The 23721-nt window shown below is 41.2% G+C and overlaps 1 protein-coding gene across 3 annotated transcripts in view; it reads right to left on the bottom strand.

Annotated features, from left to right (window-relative positions):
* nlgn3a (neuroligin 3a) overlaps positions 1 to 23510 on the bottom strand; it is a 232790-nt gene extending 209280 nt beyond the window's left edge. For all 3 annotated transcript variants that reach the window (XM_089019990.1, XM_089020000.1, XM_089020009.1), the window contains exon 1: positions 23281 to 23510. The gene's annotated coding sequence lies outside the window, so the exon portion shown is untranslated. The remainder of the gene's footprint in view (positions 1 to 23280) is intronic.
* Between the last annotated feature and the right edge of the window lie 211 nt (positions 23511 to 23721).

The raw sequence follows: 23721 nt of genomic DNA, 5'->3' as shown, positions 1-23721 counted from the left end.
ATACACAGATAATTGGGTCGGGCATTGTTTCACCGCAAAAACTGTTTGTCTTTACTTTCCTCTTCAAGCGAGGGATTTAGAACACGACTGTCCTTAGTCGTCTGTCTTTGAACAGCGACTCTGGTTTGGGTCGGAATCAGCCCTGTCGTTTTAAGATTACATGAATATCCGCCATTCAGACTCCCGCTGGATGCGCTACTGTTTTGTTTTGCTATTTTCTCTCGAGCGGGATGTCATTTGGCGTGGGTATGAGTGTGTGTCGTGGATTAAAAGGGAAACTGAGGATCCTGACTCAACCCCATTTGGCAATACGTCTTTGTAGGCTCTCAGTCGTACAGGAGTGGTCCATCGATGAAAATGTTTCTTCAGCCGTCATCTGTACTTCTTTGAAGGTGTCGGACGCTTTGCTTTTTATCCAAGATGCTTCTTCTGTGAACTAATGTCTTGCTGGTAGTTTCGGCCCTATATATATATCCCTACTGTCCAGACGTGGCGATGCCGGACTCTGCTATGATTGGTCCCATCGTTCGTGCAACAGACTCCTTAGGCAACATAGGCTTAGTTATGCTGATGAGGTGATACCAGAGCAAATAGGGCAATCAGGCTAGTCGTCAGTCATGACAATAGAAGTAATCAGGGAGCCGCATGGAGTAGTCCTCTGCTCCCCCCAACCTGAGAGCAGGGACCAATCATAGCAGAGTCCGGCACCGCCTCATCTGGACAGTAGGGATATAGGGCCGAAACTACCGGCATGACTTCAGTTCGCTGAAGAAGCATCTTGGATAAGAAGCGAAACATCCGACACCTTCAAAGAATTACAGATGACGGCTGAATAAACCCGTTTGACTAGTTACTTCATCATCGGAAACTGAAGTTCTCTGTTCAGGGTGTTCGAATTTTGGCTAGAGACCTTTACATATGATACGGTTGTGCATCAAAGCGTCAAAGTGAAGGAAAAAGTGGGCCACAGAGGCGAGCAACGCAATTATACCCTGAGGAAATGTGTCACATTTCCAGCGCCTTTTTGTGATAAGGTTCCCTTTGGTTCGAGCCTCCAAACGTCGCCTTTCAAAATGCGCTGTTGGGAACAAAGGCAAAGATCTGGCTTATTAGGTCACTTCCGGATTGCTTTTACACACTGATCATGGATGTGTGGGGGTGAATCGCATGAGTATCATTAGAATCGAGCCCGAAAGAGACTGAAGAGTGCAATTGGGTTTGTCGGTTAATGACTTGGCTTCAGGTGGTTTTTAAGAGCCTGGTCTAGTTAGGTTGAAAATTAAAAAAAAAAACATAAAAATGTCATGTCGTGTAACTATTCGATAGTCATACCTAGCAAAATGAGGTAAAGGAAACTTAATTCATTCACTGCCATTCTCGGCGTCGGTGGACCCCCCCTCCGTCCTCCTGATTGCTGTGCTGTTGTGCTGGAGAAAATTGTCGTACGCGTTTGATACGAAACAGTTATTTTGTATCGTCACTTTGTGCAATGCTGCTCCGGCAAATAAACATCCTACTTGCTCGATGTTGTCACGTTCGGATTGACAGCTGGGGGCGGGGCCACGCCTCCTCACTTCCACCACTTCCTTCTTCAGGACAGCGGGTACGAAAACGGGACGCTGTCAACTTGTATTTGTACGTTGTATTACCCTGGACTTTGTCTTCGGTGCTCGGTCCGAAACCTCTCAACCCCTCACCCGTCACATCCTTTAATCCTTTTGGGATTGTTCCGTTTCTGCACCACCGTGTGCGAGTTGCTTCTCGCCATTGTCGCCCCCCCCTCCCCCTCCCACTCGTCGTTTTTGGTATTCTTTATTTTTGATTATTCCCTTGGTCCTCTTTTTGGGACCAGTGCTTTGTGTTGTAGCTTAATAAATCATCCTGCACAGACCTCTGTCTCTGTTGCGTTGCTGGCGGCAGCTGTAGAATTAAAAAAAAAAGTCTGGCGGTCGTGGTCGTAAGTATGGGTGGTCGTAACTCACGCCGGTCGTAAATCGGATGTTACCTGTATTCTGTGGGTCCCCAAATTTGAATGATAATGAAAACCCTGGCACTGGAACGACACATTTTGCATATGTCTGGCAGTGAATGAGTTAAAATCATGTTCCTATTCTTCGAGAGGCAACAGCAGCCAACACCTGATTAGTTAACATACTGCTTGGCGCCAAGCAAGCAAAAGGCTCCAAGAATAATTGTCACTGTTTGCTTTTGTAGTTGGGGGGGGGTTGCGTAGAGTTTGAAATGTGTGTGCAGCAGGTTTAGACTAGGGGTGATTAAAGAGAATAAAAGATTAGAATGGCTGCAAATTCTGAGCTGTCAGAAAACGTTGAATCATTTAGTGTGTTCCAACATGGCGGCCAGATCGGGCTCAATCAAAATCCCCATAAGAAGAAAAACTCAAGCACAGTTTTCTTGTAGTTGTTTCTCTTTGGACTCACTCTGCAGTAAAGTGAAAGGTGTCCTTTGAATGAATAAAACAAATGCTCAATACAGTAAAGTCTCGTTATATCGATATCGGATATATCGATAGTCCCGGTTATATCGATACTATTTCTATGCACGCACGGAGAAAATTACATGCAAACAGGGTCGGATATATCGATAGTCCCGGTTATATTGATATTTTTTCGGACTCCCTTGAATATCGATATAACGAGACTTTACTGTATTTTGTTTGGGTTGTCTTTTTTTCTCCAGTGCAGAGCTAAATTGTCAAGAAGCAAAGCTTTTTTTTCGGCAAGCTAATCACCTTCCCCTTGTTTTGTTTCAAATTCATCTCTTTTAGTCCCCGTTCTCGATCCTCTCTGATCCGCTCTACTTTCCTGCCACTCTGGCAGAAACATTTCGATCGTAAGTGTATCATTTTGCTCTTCAAATTCAGGACTCCGCTGCCCACTGCTATTATGTCACTCAAAAAACCTGTATTTATCAAACACACAGAAGGCTCCCCCAGGAAGCTCCCTGAAAGAGATCAAGCTCACAAGTCGATCTTGCCAAAATTCACCTTCAGGTTGTGTTTCCCTCAAGAGACAAAAGAGTACCCAAGACTGACAAGGCTCAATGTGAATAAATGTCTGTTTTTATTTTTATTTATTTCTTTATTTATTTGTGTGTTCCTCCTCAATACGTCTGTGGAAGCTCTCAGTTGTACAGGAGTGGTACATCGATGAAAAGGTTTCTTCAGATGTCATCTGTACTTCTTTGATGGTGTCGGACGTTTCGCTTCTTATCCAAGATGCTCCGTCAGCAAACTAAAGTATTTTACTGGTAGTTTCGGCCCTATGTATATATCCCTACTGTCCAGACGTGGCGGTGCCAGACTCTGCTATGATTGGTCCCTGCACTCAGGTTGGGGGGAGGAGAGGACTATTCCTCTATTGTCCTGACCGATTACTTCTATTGTCCTGCCTGAGTATGAGGTCTACGACTGGCCTGATTGCCCCATTTGATCTGGTATCACCTCATCAGCATAACTAAGCCTATGTTGCCTAAGGAGTCTGTTGTACGAACGATCCAAATTGAACCTCACCGCACCATGGCGGTTTAGTGAAAGGGTTTGCTGTTTTAGAAAAATAGCTTCTTTTACTCCCCTTTCAAACCATCTATTTTCTTTCGCTAAGATTTTAACCTCATTGCCGTCAAATGAGTGGTTGCTATCTTTTAGGTGCATATGTACTGCAGATTGAGGCCCACTAGTATTATCCCTGCGATGTTGATAGTCTTTTTTTGAGAATTTGTTTCGTCTCCCCAATGTATTGCTCTTTACAATTTTCATTCTTACAATGTATGGAATAAACTACATTACTTTGTTTTTCATTTCGCAGCCTATCTTTTGGACATACTCATTTTTGCCTTAAAGTGTTTATCCTTTTGAAATAAGTAGGATTTTTGTGTTGCCAAAGGACTCTTTGTAGTTTTTCAGAAACTCCTGCAATGCAAACTCCTTTCCTTTTAGTATCTTCAGAATTTTTGCTTTCATTCCCTATTCTTTCCTTTTGACATTTGTTAAAAGACCACTGAGGGTAACCGCATTTTGTGAGTGCTCTCCTGGATCTTCCTCCTCGATGGTACTATTCCGCACATCTGATAGGATTACAGATTTTTGCAGCACGTCCTGTGGCCGGTTTCTGTAAAAGCGCTCAAATCTGGGTGACTTAAAGGATCAGTTCAGTGCCTCGAGGATCCCTTTTCTCTTAAAGAGTTCGCCCACCTTCCCGAAACTCTTCAAAAAAGTCCGCAAGGCTCATCAGACTGTCAGGCTGCACTTTCACTCAAACAATTGTCGTTGTGACCTGCAGCTACCGATTCATCAGAGCTGCCATCTTGGGAGAGTAAGCCACGAGGCTATTTCTGTAATGACCCACATTTCCAGGTGAATTGGGATCTGTATCAATGTAATGAGCCGCGGAGAACAGACTATATTAGGTCAAATAAATTCGATTCTGTGAGGGTTTTAGCATTTAATTTGCTCTGCGGCAGATCATTTAAAACACGATGCAACGCAAATGAAATTCTGAAGATAGAGGTGAGCAGTAAATAGTGTATTATGTTTTCATAACGCAAACAATGTGTTGTTTTGCCGAAACCCTTTTTGTACAGAGTGTGTAGCAGGGTATAAAAGTTGTGGAGTGGAATGTAGACAGATTGGCTCGCGGCTTGATGGTGATGTAGCTGTCCTTAGAAGCTATCTGGATGCTATCATCAAGACTGCAGTGTTATAAATAGAATACTGTGAGGGGGAGGAGGTCTACACACTGGAAGAGACCGATCCCAAAGAAGGTATACCATTAAGGTTGTGGGTTTATAGTGTCACAGGAGAGGACATTTAAGAAGCCTCCGCACTGTAAAACAGAATGACAAGTTTACAGTGGTTCTTAAACTGGGTTCGATCGAACCCTAGGGGTTCGGTGAGTCGGTCTCAGGGGTTCGATAGATCCACCCCTCAGTCTCACCTGCAGTTAGTGGGCACAGTCATTGAAAGAAGGGTTTGCTGAATGAGCATATGGAACTGGTGGGGTTCGGTGCCTCCAACAAGATGAAGAACCACTTCAATAGGAGAAAAGCCAACCAAATCTTTACTTCAGTGTTTCTCATCAGGTTCCAATAGACAGAATTAAGGGCATCTCACGTCGTGTCTTTCGGTTCAATCTTTTACTTGACTTTTCCAACTTGTGAGTGGTATCAACCACGCGTGTGCATAATGTGATGTTTTAGTGGACTCAGAACAAATAGGGGAGTGTTTTCGTTTCCTAAGGATATTCCGTCCACAATGTTTGAGGTCAGCCTGGTCAAAAGCATGTTTCTTAACCTCCTACTTAAGACTTTTTAAGGATCGTTTCTATTTGGGAAAGGAAATATCTTTGGTTACCGACGCCTCCGAACAAGTTGTGTTCATAATTTGTAAAATCACTTCAAATGACTTCTACTGAGCGGATTTTACAAAGATTTGTATAGCGTATAGCTATACAGTAAAGTCTCGTTATATCGATATTCAAGGGAGTCCGAAAAAATATCGATATAACCGGGACTATTGATATATCCGATATCGATATAACGAGACTTTACTGTATTTTACGTTTTAAGACTCGCGCTGAATATTCAGGAAGTCTTGTTTTCGAGTAGGTGACGATTCCTGACGTGACGTCACTGAACGAACGCCCCTGACCGAGAAAGCGACACACAATGCATTTTGGGTACTTTGTTTGGGCTGAAAACTTCGTGTTGATGGCAAAATTAGAAGGAAAATACATAAATAACGCAATGGTAAATCGTTGTGTGTTGCAACAAGACTACTATTTGATATTCGCTGACACAAATTCCCAGCAGACAAATCAGCCCATTTCCAACGGAGCTTTGGCGCCATCTTGTGCATTTTTTCGGACGCTACATTTCAGTCCTGACGTCTCAAATTGATACGAAACTACTTCTTTAATCGATTGCAAACATTTATGCTTTCCTCTTCAGAACTATTTGAATCATATTCATAACTGGATGAGTAACAAGAAAGCATCTTCTTCGAATCTGAACTCCGTGAGCCCATTGTTTTGTTTCTTGAGCGAGGCAAGACGACTTGGCGTGACGTCACGAACTGGGGGCGGGACTTTCTGAAAAGTTTCGAGCTGATTTGTGGCAGCCTTTGGACACTTTAAGTCATATTTATTGGTGTTTTGCATTTGACTAAAAATATCAGTCTGCATGTTTGGGGTATTTTAGATGCTATAAAACGTTTTTCTGATGTCAGTTAGGAAACAAAAAAATGGTGTTGGTTGTCCTTTAAGCACTATTTTGTATTCCATGTAATTTCGGCATTGCAGTTAGTAGTCGATAAAATCTATTCAATGAGCCTAACATGATGCGTTCCTTTCATGCGGCCATTCAATGTGTTTGTTGTATGTCACTGCACGTCATTAATTTACTGGATGTGTGTCAGAGTTGTTCGCCTGGACACTGAACAAAGGCTCGAACACATGAAGATTGTCTTTAACTGCCGGCAGGGGAGGTAGCCATTCATGACCGACGCCCAAACCCTGTAGCACTCTGCCAAGTTATTTATTGAGAGTGTTTGCAAATTGAAGTGATACATTAGTAAAACATATTTTTCTTGATATGAATACCACACCCTTGAACCTCCCAAGCACCAACAACTATAAAACAACAGAACATAGACATTTTGATTTGGTCCTTTACATCAACTGATAGATTTGTAACCTGGCGAATGACCTCTTCCTGTGAATGAGTTTATCAAGTCCTAAATTAGACCTAGGCCAGATCTCCTACATGAAGATGGCAGTTTAACAGGCTGGGTCTGTCGCCTCAGACTGACCCCAGATTTTCCGAGCTTCCATTGTGGGCATTGGGTTCAGCGGCCAACTAACCTTGAAACTTTTAAATATGATAACGTCTATTCTGTCTATTTTCTATCATTGTGATACAGCCCTTGTTAAGTTGGCTCTGACCCTAGGTCCTGTTGACATCAATGAGCGGCAGGTGAATGCCATTACTGCCAGAGAAACTTGTATCCCCCCCCCCCCCCCCCTTCCAATATGCATCGCGGATATTCCAGTCGTCAAATTTGTGTGGAGGCAAGTTACATAACCACGAGTAATGGGATGATTTTGATTTGTCAATTTGATTTTGCCATTCACAGTGGCATAAAAAACTCTGAATGAATCCTGCTGTGGAGAGTCAATACTTCAATACCCGAGGAAGAATCACGTGGCACTGTTTACAGAGGTTCAAACACAAATGTCACTTTGGAACTACAAAATCTTCATCAGGGGCTAGTATATGGTTCATATTGGATAGAGAAGGGAATGCGAGCTATAAGAAGATATGTTAAACACTTCGCATCTGTCCTTGGTATTACATGAGTGAATATGGCTAGTAAAATGTATACATGGCTCTTCACGCCGATATTATATTTCATTGAGATCAATCTGACAGAAAGCAGTGAACATTTCAGGTTAAACAAACCTGTGAATGACTCCCTGAGCTGTAAACTGTAGATCCTTTTTATGTGAGGCAACAATGATTGAGCTTTCACACTCGCGTGATTTTATAGCACACATTTTTTTTCCCCCCCAGCAGGTTCTCGGGAGTGGTCAAAAAAGTAAAAACAACAACATCAACAACAAAAGCAGTAAAATGTAGCACTTCTGTTAGCTGTCGCTAATAACAAGTCAACAATTCTGCCGATATGTGTTTGAATTATCAAGTGCATTCTGCATGAATAGAAATGAAGTGGGTATGGAGAGCATTCTTTATCTACAAACACCCAACCGTCCGACGACTGAAATTCAAACATGGGGAATAAGAAGTTATCATATTTAAAAGTTTCATGCAGTAAGTTGCTGAGTGGAAATGGGTGACTCGAATACGCAATTGAAGCACAGAAAACCTGGGGTAAATCTGAGGTCAACAGACACAGCTTGTTAAACTGTCATCGTCATCGAGGAGACTTGGCCTTGGACAGCATTTAAGACTTTGGAAACTCCTTTATGACAGGAGTAATTTATGACTTGAAACTCCTTCACATGAAGAGCTCATTAGCCAGGTTACAAATGTATCAATTCATGGAAAAGACAATGACACAAATTGAAAAATAAAAAAGCAACACACGGCTGTTGAAGATGCATTTCATTGGGCAGCACTAATATTTTCTTTGTTCATTCAAAAAGCAAAATGGGCTTTTGAATATTTTGGGATGACCTGAAAAAATCATCACAGGTGTCCAAGTCAAGACCCGGGGGCCAAATCTGGCCCGCCACTTCATTTTATTCGGCCCGAAAAAGCAAATTAAGCATGTGCCACGATGCTTGCTGGAGTCTGAACCAAAATTTCAAATTGTTCCAATGTAAACCACAATAACAGTCATTATTATTGAGTTCAGATTTGAAAACTAGTTATTCATTCACTCATTCACTGCCAAACATGCAAAAATATGTCGCGAATGGCTGCCGCTGCTCACCCGCACAGAAAAAAAATACTGTGACTGTAAAGTGACCTTGAGAGTTTTGAAAGGCACTTAAAAATTAAATGTATTATTGTTGTTGTTATTATTATTATTATTATTATTATTATTATTATTATATTGCATTTTAGGACTACATAAACATTCGATGCAGCGTAAGAAATCTTAGACTCATTTTTTTTCATCAGAAGAAAAGAGTTAATTCCTAAATTATATGGGTCTGGAGTTATATGAGCTCAAAATGAGGGCGGATGTACAAAATACGATGAAATACATACAAATTGGTTTACATCGTGCTTTAACAACAGCTGAAGCTGGAAAAAAGCGCGAACATGGAAAAAATGCAAATGCTGCCCATTGTGGAAAAGAAAAAAACATTGCCAGAGGCCATGGCCAACGCTTTGTCAGCACCCAAATATGAAAAAAACAAAGCACCAAAAAATTCGGGAATGGCACTCTACGTAATATTTTCAATTCCTGAATAAGTTTGTGAATGGCAGTGAATGAGATGAAACATTCTCATGGTTTCCCCCATATTCATAACAGCCCTCGAGAGGAAAACTACAATCTAGCCCGAGGCAAAGAAATTACTTTAACACCCCTGGTTTACATGGTAAATGGATGTTATGTATTACTGTATGACAGTGCATGCACATGTCCAGTTTGCTCACCCAACAACATGCAATTTACAGTGATACCTCGGTTTACTCACCCCTTGGCTTCCGAACCTTTCGATTTACGAACGTTCAATTTATGACACTTTTACCTTGGCATACAAACTATTTTTCGGGATACACACGGAGCTGCCACAATGAGTGATGTGTCGTTCGCGAACGAGCCCGTTCTCCTAACAACAAAATGGCAGCGGACTGTTGTTGTCCTCTATTCCCCACCCCCAGTCTTTGTTAAAGCCACGTGATTGGTCAAGAACGCCGCAGTGAAGGGGTGAGGGGCTTTACAGAAAGAGAGAGAGTGAAGCCGTTCTCCAAAAAGAAAATGGCTGCCAACTTTTTTTGTCCCCTATTCCCCGGCACCAGTCTTTGGTTAAAGCCACGTGATTGGTTGAGAACGTAGCAGTGAGGAGAGGTGGTTTAAACCATAAAGACACAGGCAGACGACAGTGAGAGATTTTCAACTTTGATAGTTCAAAGCCAGAGTGTAGACTGCAAGGTTAACATATCCCATCAATCAGGCTCCACAAACTACCCGCACAAGCCATATCTACACTTGATGCAAAAAAACTACCAACCCAGCTAAACAGAACACAATTGATGAGGAACTAGATACAATTATCGCAGAGAAAGCACCTACTGGGGATCATTCCTCAAGATGGTGAACAAAGAAGGTTACGTTCCTCATCAAGTGTTTAATGCTGATGAAACCGGCCACTCCACTTCATCAAGCCATCAACGACCATCACAAAGGTAAATAAAACAACTTTATTATAAAGTACAGTTTATGTTTTTAATTATAATACCATATCACATTAATTATACATATAATAAGGTGTATTTTGTGTAGTTTTAAGGCTTAGAAAATTAAAAAGTAGAAAATTATGTTTTATGGGGACCTGGGACTGGATTATTCTCATTTTAATGGTTTCCTATGGGAAATTAATTTTTGGGATACACACTTTTCGCCTTACACACTCTGTCTGGGAACCAATTAAGTTCGTAAGCCAATGTATAACTGTACGACTAAATTATCTGTGGTAAAATACTCATTTGGGTGGTATTCTGACCTTGCAATATGGTGTAAATAGTCATTATGTCATTACTGGTCAGTGTTTGATGAAAAAGGGGTGGACTGTCAGCATGAGTCGGAGAGACAAAAGAAATACAAATGAGCTCTAGCTGAGATGGTAGCGAAGAAAATGTATGTTTATTGCTACTAATCTGTTGAAAAAGTATGTGCAAGTCACAAGTGCAGAAGGAACCAGTGAGCAAAAATAAGCATATTCCTTCTTGCTGTTGCATTGAGAATAAAATAAGCGAAATAGAAAAACAGCATGACATTCAAGAAAAAGACAGTCCTAATTATTTATTTCTTTTTTTTTTTCAGTGCCAGTCCATCATAGGTGATAAAGAGGGAGTGTGGGAGAATGTGGCAAGATCTCTATTAATCTCTGGCATTAGCGTAGCTGTATTTCCCCACTCCTGATCACTAGCACCATGTGCTCTATGAGATTTAAAATATTTAAATCTGTAATCTGTCAGCATTATGAGGCTAACGCACACTCGTAAGACTGGTGTCCTATCTGTCGTTACACGTCACCACTTCACGCGGTCTGCAAATGCATCACCAGAGCCTGCCTTTTGTCGCTCTGTCTTAGCGAAATGGAAATGACACAGTTTCTATAATTTATCAACAGTAGCACCACTGCTAATTGTTTCCCCAAGTGTGTGTGAGCCAGCGACTCTCGGGGAGCTCTTGCTTGTTCGTTTACTATGAGCAAACCGACTTTCATTATTGATTTGCTCGCTGATAGAGAATAGACAGAATAGAAGTTAGCATATTTAAAGGACAACCGACACCATTTTTTTGTTTCCTAACTGACATCAAAAAAACGTTTTATAGCATCTAAAATACCCAAAACACATAGGCTGATATTTTTAGTGAAATGCAAAACACCATGAGTTAAAGTGTCCCAAAACTACTTCAAAATGACCCTGGAAATGGCAAGTTTCAGAAGATCCCGCCCCTTGTTCGTGACGTCACACCAGGATGTTTTGCCTTGCTCAAGAATCAAAACAATGGTTTCAGATTCGGAGAAGATGATTTCTTGTTACTCATCCAGTTATGAATATGATTCAAATAGTTCTGAAGAAGAAAGCATACATGTTTGCAATCGATTAAAGAAGTCCTTCCGTCTCATTTTGAGGGGACACAGACACAGATTGTTAAACTGTCATCTTCATGCAGGAGATATGGTTTTGGACTAATTTAGGACATGGTAAACTACTTCACAGGAAGAGGTCATTAGCCATGTTACAAATCTATCAGTTCATGGAAAGGACTACAAATTAAAATGTCTATGTCTATTGTTTTATAGTTGTTGGTGTTTGGGACGTCCAGGCGTATGGTATTCAAATCAAGAAGACAAAGTTTTACTAATGTATCATTTAAATTTGCATCTACAGTGATACCTCATCTTACGACCTTAAATGGTTCCCAGAAAGTGTGTGTAAGGCGAAAAATGTCTTCCAAACATTAATTTCCCACAGACAACCATTAAAATGAGAATAATCCGTTTCCAGGTCCTCATAAAACATAATTTTCTACTAAATAAGCCTTAAAACTACACAAAATATATATTTTATGTATAATAAATGTGCTGTGTAAATGTGTGTGAAAGGAAAAGTGTATAAAACCGTGGTGAGATGATGATGATGTTTGGACTGGAGACAGTGCCACTGAAGAAAAGACAGGAAGCAGAGCTGGGGTAGCAGAGCTGAAGATGTTGAGGTTGTCTTTGGGAGTGACCAGGTTGGATAGGATCAGCAATGAGTACATTAGAGGGACAACTCATGTTAGAGGCTTTGGAGAGAAAGTTAGAGAGGCCAGACTGAGATGGTTTGGACATGTCCAGAAGAGAGAGAGTGACTATATCGGGAGAAGGATGCTGAGCAAAGAACATGCCAGGTACAGGTGTGAGAGAAGAGGAAGACAAAACAGGGATAGGGAGATTTATTCGCTGTGGTGACCCCTGAGGGAAAAGAAGGTAAGCTGGTGAAAAAGAAGAGGAGGATATACAGTAAAGTCTCGTTATATCGGGATATATCGATGGAGGATATCGATGATTCGCTGTGGAGAAAATTACATGCAAACAGGGTCGGATATATCGATAGTCCCGGTTATATCGATATTTTTTCGGACTCCCTTGAATATCGATATAACGAGACTTTACTGTAATAAATGTGCTATTGTACTCTAATTTAAGAAATATAATGTACTAAATATAATAACGTTGTTTTATTAACCTTTGTGATGGTCGTTGATGTAGTTGCCTTGATGATATCCGAGTGAAGTTGCCGTGCTTTCTCGGCGATAATACCCTCACACACTGTCCCCTGCTAGCTGCGTTTCATTAATCCAAATCAACAGAAGTTGTTCAGCCTCATCTATTGCCTGAGACCGTTGCTTAGACAACACAGAAACACCCTTAGCCACACGTAGCAATGGTCTACTTAGCATACTGGTACTGGGACGCTAAGTCACACAAGCGCACACCTCGTTCGTGTTTCTCGATGATCTCCTTCTTCTGCTCGACTGTAATTTTATTTTGTGTCCTCTTCGGCTGAACACTAGCCTGTGGTGGGGTCTTATTCGCTCCCATCATAGCAAATGTATCCTTGATAACAAACCACGTATGCACTCAGAGAAAGTGTGGAAAAGTAGTCTGGCAGCAGCAGAGGCGCTGTTCGGCCATGCGGTTTGGAGTTCGTCCCCCGAAAACTAGTCCACCAGCCATTGTGGCGCTCTGTCTGTTTCCCTAAAAGTAGTTTGTATGCCAAGATTATATTCTTGCGAATTTAATGTTCGTAAGGCGAAAAGTTTGTTAGCTAAAGCGTCGGTAAGCCAAGGTATCACGGTATTCTCAATATATAGCTTGGCAGAGAGCTGCAGACGTTGGGCGTCGGTCATGAGTGGCTGCCGGCAGTAAAACAATCTTCCTGTGTTCAAGCCTTTGTTCACAGTGTCCGAACAAACATCTCCGACACACTTCTTCTCGTTTTGATAATTTCTCAGCAGCAACTGCCGCTGCTAATTGTTTCCCAAGTGTGTGTGTGACCCAGTGACTCTCTGGGAGCTCTTGCTTGTTTGCTTACTACGAGTAAACCGGCTTTCATTATTGATTCGGTCACAGAGACTCATGGTTTTACACAGCCGCTCTTACGAGCGGGGTTGTTTTATCGTTTTAGTGACGCTAAGCCTCACCAAAATAACCCACCATTACTTGTACATGTCCAAGAGTTCCATCTACTCTGACATCATAGCAAAAAAAAAATGAACTGGACTGGATAACGCTCAGCTGGTGACTCACATGTGAATAATAAGTTGATGCAAGACACCCCAACGTCACCCATTTTGCCAGCTCCATGTCACGTCTTCATGGAACAGGCTTTGACTAAGCTTCTTAAGAGCCAGGCCCCAGGGGATCTATGAAAAGATGGAGGTACTGACTCAGGCCTTATCTCGGCCAATTTATCCCATGAATTAGACGGGTTCCGGCCTCTGTGTACTGCCACACAATGCTCAAACCGTGTTAAGAAAATGAATGAGACAGAAAAGGGGTTTAACGATTGCTTAGTAGCGTAAGACATTGGTGAATTGACAGAGGATAGGAACGTAACAGGCACATTAACTATGACCTCCACGTTGGCGTTCATGTGCTTCATTTTAATGGTGGATTTGCTGTCACTTGTCAGCATTTTCAGGCTGGATTGAGTGGAACAAATCGCAATGACAATAACCGGTATTAAGAAGAGTGTCTTAAAAAGACTACTAGAAAGCTACTAGACATTAGGGAGCCCTATTTTGCAGACAAGAACAAAGGCGCGCGGAATCAAAATAGTCACATCACACATTTTTTTCTGATGTGGTAAATCAAGTTTTTGGACGTAAGACATTCACTGCCAGACAATGTGCAAACATGTGTCCACTCCAATGCCAGGGTTTTTGTCATTTTTACTAAAATTCAAGAACCCACATAATATCTCAAATCCCCACCTATTTAAAATTGCATTTTCTGTGTAGCTCTCTTGTTTCTATTTATAATTGTATTTTATGTATTGTATTCTATTTGTGATTGTATTTTATTTATTATAGTACCTATGCTTGTCTGTGACTGCAAAGTGTCCTTGAGAGCTTTGAAAGGCGCTTAAAAAGTAATGTATTATTATTATTAATATTGAGTTTTAGGACTACATTAATATTCAATGCAGATTAAGAAACCTTAGACTCTCTTCTTTCATCAGAAAAAAGAGTTAATTCCTAAATGATATGGGTCTGAAGATATGTGAGCTTGAAATGGGGGCAGCAGTCCATATTGGTTTATATAGCGCTTTAACAACAGCTGAAGCTGGAACAAAGTGCTGACATGGAAAACAAGTGAAATTCTGCCCCTTTGTGGGAGGGAAAAAAAAAATCGGGAATGGCGCTCTACATCATATTTTCGAATTCCTAAATAAATTGATGAATGGCAGTGAATGAGTTAAATATTCCTCATAAGACTCAAGAGTTTTTATTTGGTGATCAAAAGTAGAGTAGATTTTAGACCTGCTAAAACTACGTCTAAATTTTGGTGCGAAGCGATCATGGTGGATATCAAGTGCATGGACCAATCTCTCTCAATCATTGTAGAAATCAATCCATTGAAAGAATTATTATTAGCATCTTAAATTGATTTTCAAACCCCCACTGGCACTGTGTGTGTGTGTGTGTGTGTGTATGTGTATGTGTATGTGTGTGTGTGTGTGTGTGTGTGTGTGTGTGTGTGTGTGTGTGTGTGTGTGTGTGTGTGTGTGTGTGTGTGTGTGTGTGTGTGTGTGTGTGTGTGTGTGTGGTGTGTTTGCCAGACGCAGTTACTGAAATAATATGCCATTAGGAACACTGACAGAGAAGAGGTATTTATCAAATCTACACGACTCAATTATAAGCAAAACAACTGAGGCGCTTAAAAAAGACAGGTGGGGACGATGGCGTGATCCAAATACCCATTTCACAGCAGCCAATCCTGAAAAAAAATAGAGATTCTTGCAATAGAAACCTTAGACTTTGATCAGAAAAAAAGGTTAATTCCTAAATTATATGTTTCTGGAGTTATCTGAGCTTGAAACAGTGGAGGCTGTACAAAATAAAACATAAAGCATACATTTTGATTTATATAGCGCTCTAACAACAGCTGAAGCTGTAACAAAGCGCTAACATGGATAAAAGGCCAATTCTGACTCCTTTGTGGAAGGGGAAAAAACATTGCCAGAGGTCTCGCCAGCGCTTTATCGGCACCCAAGCAAGGAAAAAAATATGAACACATTCGTGAATTGTGCTCATATGTCATATTTTCAATTCGACTGCCGACTTTTTTTGTCCTCTAATCCCTGCCCCCAGTCTTTGGTTAAAGCCACGTGATTGGTCAAGAACGCAACAGTGAGGGGAGGTGGTTGAAACAATAAAGAGACAAGCAGACGACAGTGAGAGAGTTTCAACTTTGACAGTTCAAAGGCAGAGTGTCGACTGGAAGGTTAAAATTCCCATCAATCAGGCTCCACAAATAACCCGCACAAGCCATCTGTACACTTGATGCAAAAAGCTATCAACAGACAGAACACAATTGATGATGAACTAGATACGATTATCACAGAGAAAGCAGCTCCAAGGGATTCCTCAAGTCGGTGAAAGAAGAAGTCTACGTTCCTCATCGAGTGTTTAATGCTCATGAAACCGGCCACGCCATTCCATCAAGCCATCAACGACCATCACAAAGGTAAATAGAACGACTTTATTATAAAGTATAGTTTATTTCTTTAATTATAATAACATAGCACATGGGTTATACATAAGATAAGGTATATTTTGTGTAGTTTTAAGGCTTAGAAAATTAAAAAGTAGAAAATTATGTTTTATGGGGACCTGGGAATGTATTTTTCTCATTTTAATGGTTTCCTATGGGAAATTAATTTTTGGGATACACACTTTTCGCCTTACACACTCTGTCTGGGAACCAATTAAGTTTGGAAGCCAAGGTATCACTGTACCATGATAAAACCCACAGATCCATGCAGAACATTGAAACAAACACAATACACAAATGTCAGAGTCAGAATCAAACACAGAGAATCATCAATAAGAACCATCACAGTGCAGCTCTGCACTGTGAGGTTGACGTGCTAACTAGTCCACCACTGTGCCGCCCCTTCTGTGAAAACGTGCCAGTTTACAATTGAGTAAAGGCTTTCCTTCTGCTGCTGTCGTGTTTGTCTTTCAGCACCGCATCTTCTTGCCGTATCACATCAGGAGGATGTGATGCATTTTTTACATTTTAGAAAGGAAAAAAAAATAAACAATCAAAAAGTGTTTCCTAGCGCTGGCCTTGAGCAGACTTGCCTCCTCAAGACCAGCGCTAGGAAACGCAAAGAGATGATTTTTGAGCCTGAAACTATTTGAAATCTCTGTTTAATACCTGATGTGGGGCAGATATAAGATATCTTTTTACGAGTTCCAAAACAAAAAAGTGTATTCTGCTACTTCCCATTTCATTAACAAAAGATATTACATTGAGGTACACCAGCAAAATATATTGGGGAGGGTAGAGTGAATCCATTTGTACAAGCATCGCAATGCAGATAGAGACGATTCTGTATCGATTAATAAATTCTTCTCATCAATTATTAACTCATTCATTGCCAGATACATGCAAAATATTGTCCACTTCAGTGCCGGGGTTTTTGTCATTGTCACTCAAATTCCAGGACCCACAGAACATTGAGTTTGACGACTACGTAAACATTGAATGCAGCGTCAGAAACCCTAGTCTCTCTTCTTTCATCAGAAAAAAAAGTTAATTCCTAAATTATATGGGTCTGGAGTTATGCGAGCTTGAAATGAGGGTGGCTATCCAAAATACAATGCAATACATACATATAAGCTATCTAGCTTGCTAGCTTTCAATCTATTTGAATTACTTCCGGGTTGAGTGGCGCGTGTGGCTGCCGCTGCTCACCCACAGAAAAAGTTCTCCTGTGACTGGAAAGTGACCTTGAGAGTTTTGAAAGGCGCTTATAAATGAAATGTATCATTATCATTATCATTATCATTATATAGCACTTTCACAATAGCTGAAGCCGGAAAAAAGGGCTAACATGGAAAACAATGGAAATGCTGCCCCCTTGTGGAAACGAAAAAAAAAACTTTGCGAGAGGCCATGGCCAGCGCTTTATCGGCACCCAAACAAGAAAAAAAAAAAAACAAACAAACCCCGAACAAATTCGCGAATGGCGAATGCCCCCATTTCAAGCTCAGATAACTCCAGAACCATATAACTTGGGAATGAACTCGAAGAATACCCTTTTTTGTGTGTTTGACTCATTCACTGCCATTCCTAAATTTATTTGGGAATTGAAAAAAAAATACATAGAGCACATCCCTGAATTTGTTCAGATTTTGTTTTTTCATGCTTGGGTGCCAATAAAGCGCTGTCCAAACCTCTGGCAATGTTTTTCCCTTCCACAAAAGGGGTATAATGTCCCTTTTGTCCATGTTAGCGCTTTATTGCAGCTTCAGCTGTTGTTAAATCACGTCATGTTAAACCAATATATATGTATTGCATTATATTTTGTACACCCGCCCTCATTTCAAGCTCATATAACTCCAGACCCATATAATTTAGGAATTAACTTTTTTCTTATGAAAGAAGAGAGTCTAACATTTCTTACGCTGCATTGAATGTTTATGTAGTCCTAAAACTCAATCTTCTATGGCTACTGGAATTTGAATGAAAATGACAAAAACCCTGGCACTGGAGTGGACACATATTTGCACATCATCTGGCAGTGAATGAGTTAAACAGCTCCAAAACAAAAAAAAAACATGAACTTAGAGTTCCATTGTGTTGTTTAAGCATTCCCTTTATATTATTTGAGCAGTATTTCAACGTCCGATGGCCAATGTTTTCAGTTGAAAGGAAAATCTAAATGAAAGGCCATCGACTGCCTTTGGAGGCCAGTGTAATTTTTCATTTCACGTTTAGTTATATTTTATGCAACGGAATTGAAGCAGTGTGGTGTTGCCAAAACAATGTCTGCTGCATAGGTCGAAGACATACATCAGTGGGATATATTCCCGGTCAGAAGTATGCATTTAGGAAATTATTCATTTCCCTCTCTGCGTTTTTCAAGACAACACGTCAAACAGAATGAAGAATATTGGGAAACACAAATAAACTTGCAACCCCTTGCGCTGTCTCACTTTCAGATCAGATCAGAAGCATACACACAATATGCACACAATCGTGCTTCCCTGACAAGAGGATTGGGGGGCAATAATACGTTAAAATGTGAAAATTGTGACTGTCGTTCACTTCATGGCTGAGAAAAACTGCTCGAGTCAGAACAAGCTGACCCAGCTGACCTTTGCCCTACTGAGACTCATTGTTTTTTTTTTTTATTGTTTGTCTGTGTAAGCTCTCAGTCGTACTGGAATGGTCCATGAATAAAAATGTCGTCATCTGTACTTCTTTGTAGGTGTCGGACGTTTCGCTCCTCATCCAAAAAGCTTCATCAGCGAACTAAACTTTTGCTGGTAGGTCTGCCTAATGCTGAGTAGAGGTCTGGCACCGTGCCCTCCGGACTTTAGCGATATATACAGGGCCAGAGCTAGATATAGATATAGCTATAGCTATAAAACAAAACAAAAGTTTAAGCATTCCCTTTATTGTTTTTTGAGATGTATTTATTATTGTTTTGGCTATAGCTATAGCTATAGATATATAGATATATAGATATATAGATATATAGATATATGGATATCAAAGCAGAGGTCTGGCACCACCACCTCTGGACCTTAACGATATACACAGTAAAGTCTTGTTATATCGATATCGGTTATATCGATAGTACTGCTTATTACGATACTATTTCTATGAACGCAAGGAGAAAATTTACATGCCGCAGGATCGGATATAACGATAGTCCGGTCATATCGATATTTTTTCAGACTCCCGAGAATATCGATACAACGAGACTTTACTGTATATACAGGTTGTCATGATCTGGTTGGCGACCAACGGGGGGCGCTGTCGGCCCCGCCTGCACCTGCACAGGTGCTGGTCGTCCCGATCAGATTGGCGACCAATGGGTAGCGACGTCAGCCCTGCCTGCAGCCTCGCAGGTGCTGGTCGTTTAATCACTGACACTTAAAAGGACACCCGGCACGACCATTCGGTGTCGGTTCATTGTTTCCTGCTTGTTTGCTGCATGCATTGTGTATGTGTTTGTTTAACCTTGACGGACTTTTACTTTTGGTCTTCTTTTGCTACTTTGTATTTTTTCCATTCAGATGATTTTGATGTTTTACATTTTGTTCCTGCTGACTTTATTTTAATACAATTTGTCAAACAACCTCCTGCTCCCTCCTGCCTGCTTTTTGGGATCCGCACCCGCCATCACCACCTTGCAAACCGTGAGATAAGAAAAAAATCAGTGTACTACAGGAGATGTTGCCGAGACGGTATCTGCACTGTATAACTACTGTATTGAGTGTAGTCTCACATTGCTGGGCAAATGTGTGACATGCTGGCTGGCCAAAATTGTAGTACGTGTTTCCGGCTGCTTGCACGTTTCGGTGCCAGGCGTGGGGGAAAAAAAAAGGGTCTGGCGGTCGTGGTCGAAACGTCCAACCCCTTCAAAGAAGTACAGACGGTTGAAGAAACCTTTTCATCGATCGTTGTTGTTGATTTTTTTAATCCTTAAGGAGACCCACGTAAACACTTAGCGCACTTTGAACCCCACTGCGAAACGCATTTGAGGACTCATGAGCAGGCTACAGCGTGCGCCTGTTAAGGGATCACACGTCGGCTGCTTCTTGATGGCCTCAGCCCTTCCAGTCCGATGGAGGTCAATTTGTCTGGAAAATGAACACAATCGGTGCACTCTATTGCCGGCATTTATTGGACGACAGCTTCAACAGAGATTGCCTTGTTTGCAGTCAATGAAGCTGACTGATTTTGGACAATGCCGCAGTCAAAGTCAAAGAATGTAAAAGTGAGGAGCAAAATAAGGGGCACTGAAAAAAAAAAACAAATGAAGCTTACTGATTTTTTTGACCTAGTAGGAGTCAAAGTCTAAGAATGTAAAACAGAGGCGCAAATGGAAGACTGCATTAAAAATAAAAATACTGTACAGCGATACCTCGGTTTACGAACCCCTTGGCTTGCGAACATTTCGGTTTACGAACGTAACATTTATGAAATTTTTACCTTGACAAATGAACTATTTTTCGGGATACACACGGAACGCCACAATGTGTCGTTGGCGAACGAGCCCGTTCTCCTAAAAGAAAATGGCAGCCGGCTTGTTTTGGTCCTCTATTCCCCGGCCATAGTCGTCGAAACGTGTTTGGTCAAGAATGTAGCAGTGAGGAGGGGGTTTACAGACAGCGAGAGAGTGAAGCCATTCTCCAAAGAAGAAAATGGCTGCCAACATTTTTTTGTCCTCTATTCCCCGCCCCCAGTCTTTGGTTAAAGCCACGTGATTGGTGAAGAATGCAGCAGTGAGTGAGGGGAGGTGGTTTAAACATTAAAGAGACAGGCAGATGACAGAGAGAGAGAGTGACAAAATGGATAAAAAACTGTGAAATTTGGACTTGTTTCAACTTTGATAGTTGAAAGGCAGAGTGTAGACTGCAAGGTTAAAATTCCCATCAATCAGGCTCCACAAATAACCCGCACAAGCCATCGATACACTTGATGTAAAAAGCTATCAACCCAGCTAAACAGAACGCAATTGATGAGGAACTAGGTCAAATTATCGCACAGAAAGCACAACTCGTTGAGGCTGCAGATACCAACAAACAATATTTGAGGGGAAAACTACTGACATTGAATCTGGCCTCTTTGGCAGTCGTTGGCACCAGACCAGTTGGCACCAGACAGTTTGACACATTGGGGGCATCATCATGTTGCGTTAGAAAGAGTTCTTTATTCACATTGTAGCAGTCCTTCCATCACATCAATGCATTTTGCTGTGCTTGTTTGGTCTGAAAATGTCATGTTGCACCAAAAAGAACCAGAAGAGGGCGACCAAGCTCCATATAAGGAATTTATCAGCCTGTGGAAACGGCCTGATTAATTCCTCACAGGGAGCTTGGTCGCCATTTTCTGCCTATTTTCTGGGACGCTACATTGCAGTCCAGATGCCTCAAAATGACACGGGACGACTTCTTTAATCATTTGCAAACATGTATGATTTCCTCTTCAGAACTATTTGAATCATATTCATAATTGGATGTGTAACAAGAAAGCATATTCTCTGAATCTGAAGCCATTGTTTTGATTCTCCAGCAATGCAAGACGTCTCACGAACTGGGGGCGGGACTTTCTGATTTTTTTTTTCTTCACTTTTTTGTTTCCTAACTGACATCAGAAAAACGTTCTATAGCATCTAAAACACACAAATGACTTAAAGTGTCCAAAATCTGCAAAAAAATGAACCCGGAAGTGGCCAGTTTCAGAAGGTCCCGCCTCCTTTTTTGTGGCGTCACCCCAAGACTGGCCTTGCTGGATAATCAAAATGATTGCTTCAGATTCGCAGAATATGCTTTCTAGTTACTCATCCAGTTATGAATATGATTCAAATAGTTCTGAAGAGGAAAGCATACATGTTTGCGATCGATTAAAGAATTTATTCCGTGCCATTTTTGAGGCAATGGGGGGGGGATGCAGCAGTAGAAAAAGAGGCAGAAAATGGCGACAAAGCTCCGTGTAAGGAATTAATCAGCTTTGTCGCCCTCTTCTGCCTCTTTTTGGTGCAACACGAAGTTTTCAGACCAAACAAGTACAGCAAAATGCATTGACGTGATGGAAGGACTGCTACAATGTGTCCTTTTTTTCGGTCAGGGGCGTTCCTTCAGTGATGTAACGTGAGGACTCGTCACCAACTCAAAAACAAGACTTCCGGAATATTCAGCAACAGTCTTAAAACGTAAAATATAGCTATATGCGGTGGAATCTTTGTAAAATACGCACAGAAGAAGTCATTTGAAGCCATTTTACAAATTATGGACACAACTTGTCCGGAGACGTCGGTTGCCCTTTAAGTGGCCCTTTCTTTCTCTCAATATTTTAGTTAAAATAATGCTTTACGGAATGCGTTATTATGCTTTAAATAACTTTAAATGATTGAGTGATATCAAGGCAAATGGTCAAAAAACATGTCGGGTGTACAAGAACAGGCCGGATCACTTGCTCTTGTTTTGTTCATTCAATTAAATCACCATGACAGACAGCATTTGACATTTACACTCGTTTATTTCCGGTTGTGGACCCATTACACACAGTTACATTATTGTGCATACTGAGCTTGTTGTGTCCAGGCTTCTCTGGGAGTAAGAAAGTGGACATGCATACGCAGCCTGCAGCATCTCAATGCCTTTAAACTTGCATCAGCTTTGTCTATTCTCAGTAACATGCACTTATCTCTTTGTATGCTCTTATTTCAGGGGTAAAGGGGGGGTTAAGGATTGCAAAACAGAGATTAATTCAATCCATTTGACTCCGGTGACGAGCATGGATATTATATATCGACACATAATTGCCGCTCATAAGGGGAGATGATCTCTACGATCATACCCAACAAGCATTTCAATAAACATTTGAAATAAGCAGTGTATTTACATATCATTAAAGTAACAAGAAGCTTAAACCTAGATGATTTCAGGCCGATAATGCGTGTTTTTAACTTCTGTGCTTCTGTCATGTGGCTGCATTTTTTTCTAGTTACAGCTCGTGCGTTCCTCGTTCATCACGTACACGCATTGTCTTTTTTAAGTAACAAGTGTTCGCACTGGGAATAATTAATACGAAAGATGCAAATATACATATAAATGTGGAGACGACTGACGTATTCGCGTCAATTAGTGGGTTGGGTAATAAAAAAAAAGAACCGCATGCCTCCTACGTTGGGGCAAAGCGTTTCAACCCGAATTGGTTAGGGGGAAGTAAAATGCACAGAGCGTTGCAACAGCATCACTTCGGTTCTTTTTCCTCCCACACAATACACACACAGCTCATTTTTAAACGGCATGAAACGACTCACCTGCTCAACCCAGATGTAAATCCCATAACCGTGCGTGTGTCTTTCGAATAAAGAAAACAAATTGAGTGGGTATACTCCAAATCCCGCAAAATGTCTTAAAAAAAAATCTTTGAGGATGAAGCCTCCAGTGCAGCAAGTGTCATTACGTTGTCATTTCCCCAAAAAAAGGTGACAGTTTTTCTTTTTTTCCAGCTCCCCCTTCCGAGTCTGCCTGCTTCTGGCGTGGATGCTTTTTTCGCCTCAACTCGAGGCTGAACGCGAGCCTGGCGAGAACGCGCGGCGCAACCCCGCTGCTTTCTCCAGAGCTCCAATTGGAAACGAAGAGAGTTACTGGGTAACCAAGACCACACGCATCATACATGGAGAAGAGCAGATCATTTTCATGCCTTCTCTGCTGGCCTAAAAAATATTTGAATTACGGACTGATGTTAATTAGATGTT

This window comes from Hippocampus bargibanti, linkage group LG02 (genome assembly GCF_051943395.1).
Source record: "Hippocampus bargibanti isolate YZ-2025 linkage group LG02, ASM5194339v1, whole genome shotgun sequence".
Lineage (NCBI taxonomy): Eukaryota > Metazoa > Chordata > Actinopteri > Syngnathiformes > Syngnathidae > Hippocampus > Hippocampus bargibanti.
Note: the sequence above shows the minus strand (reverse complement) of the source record. Positions and strands in the feature narration are given on the sequence as shown.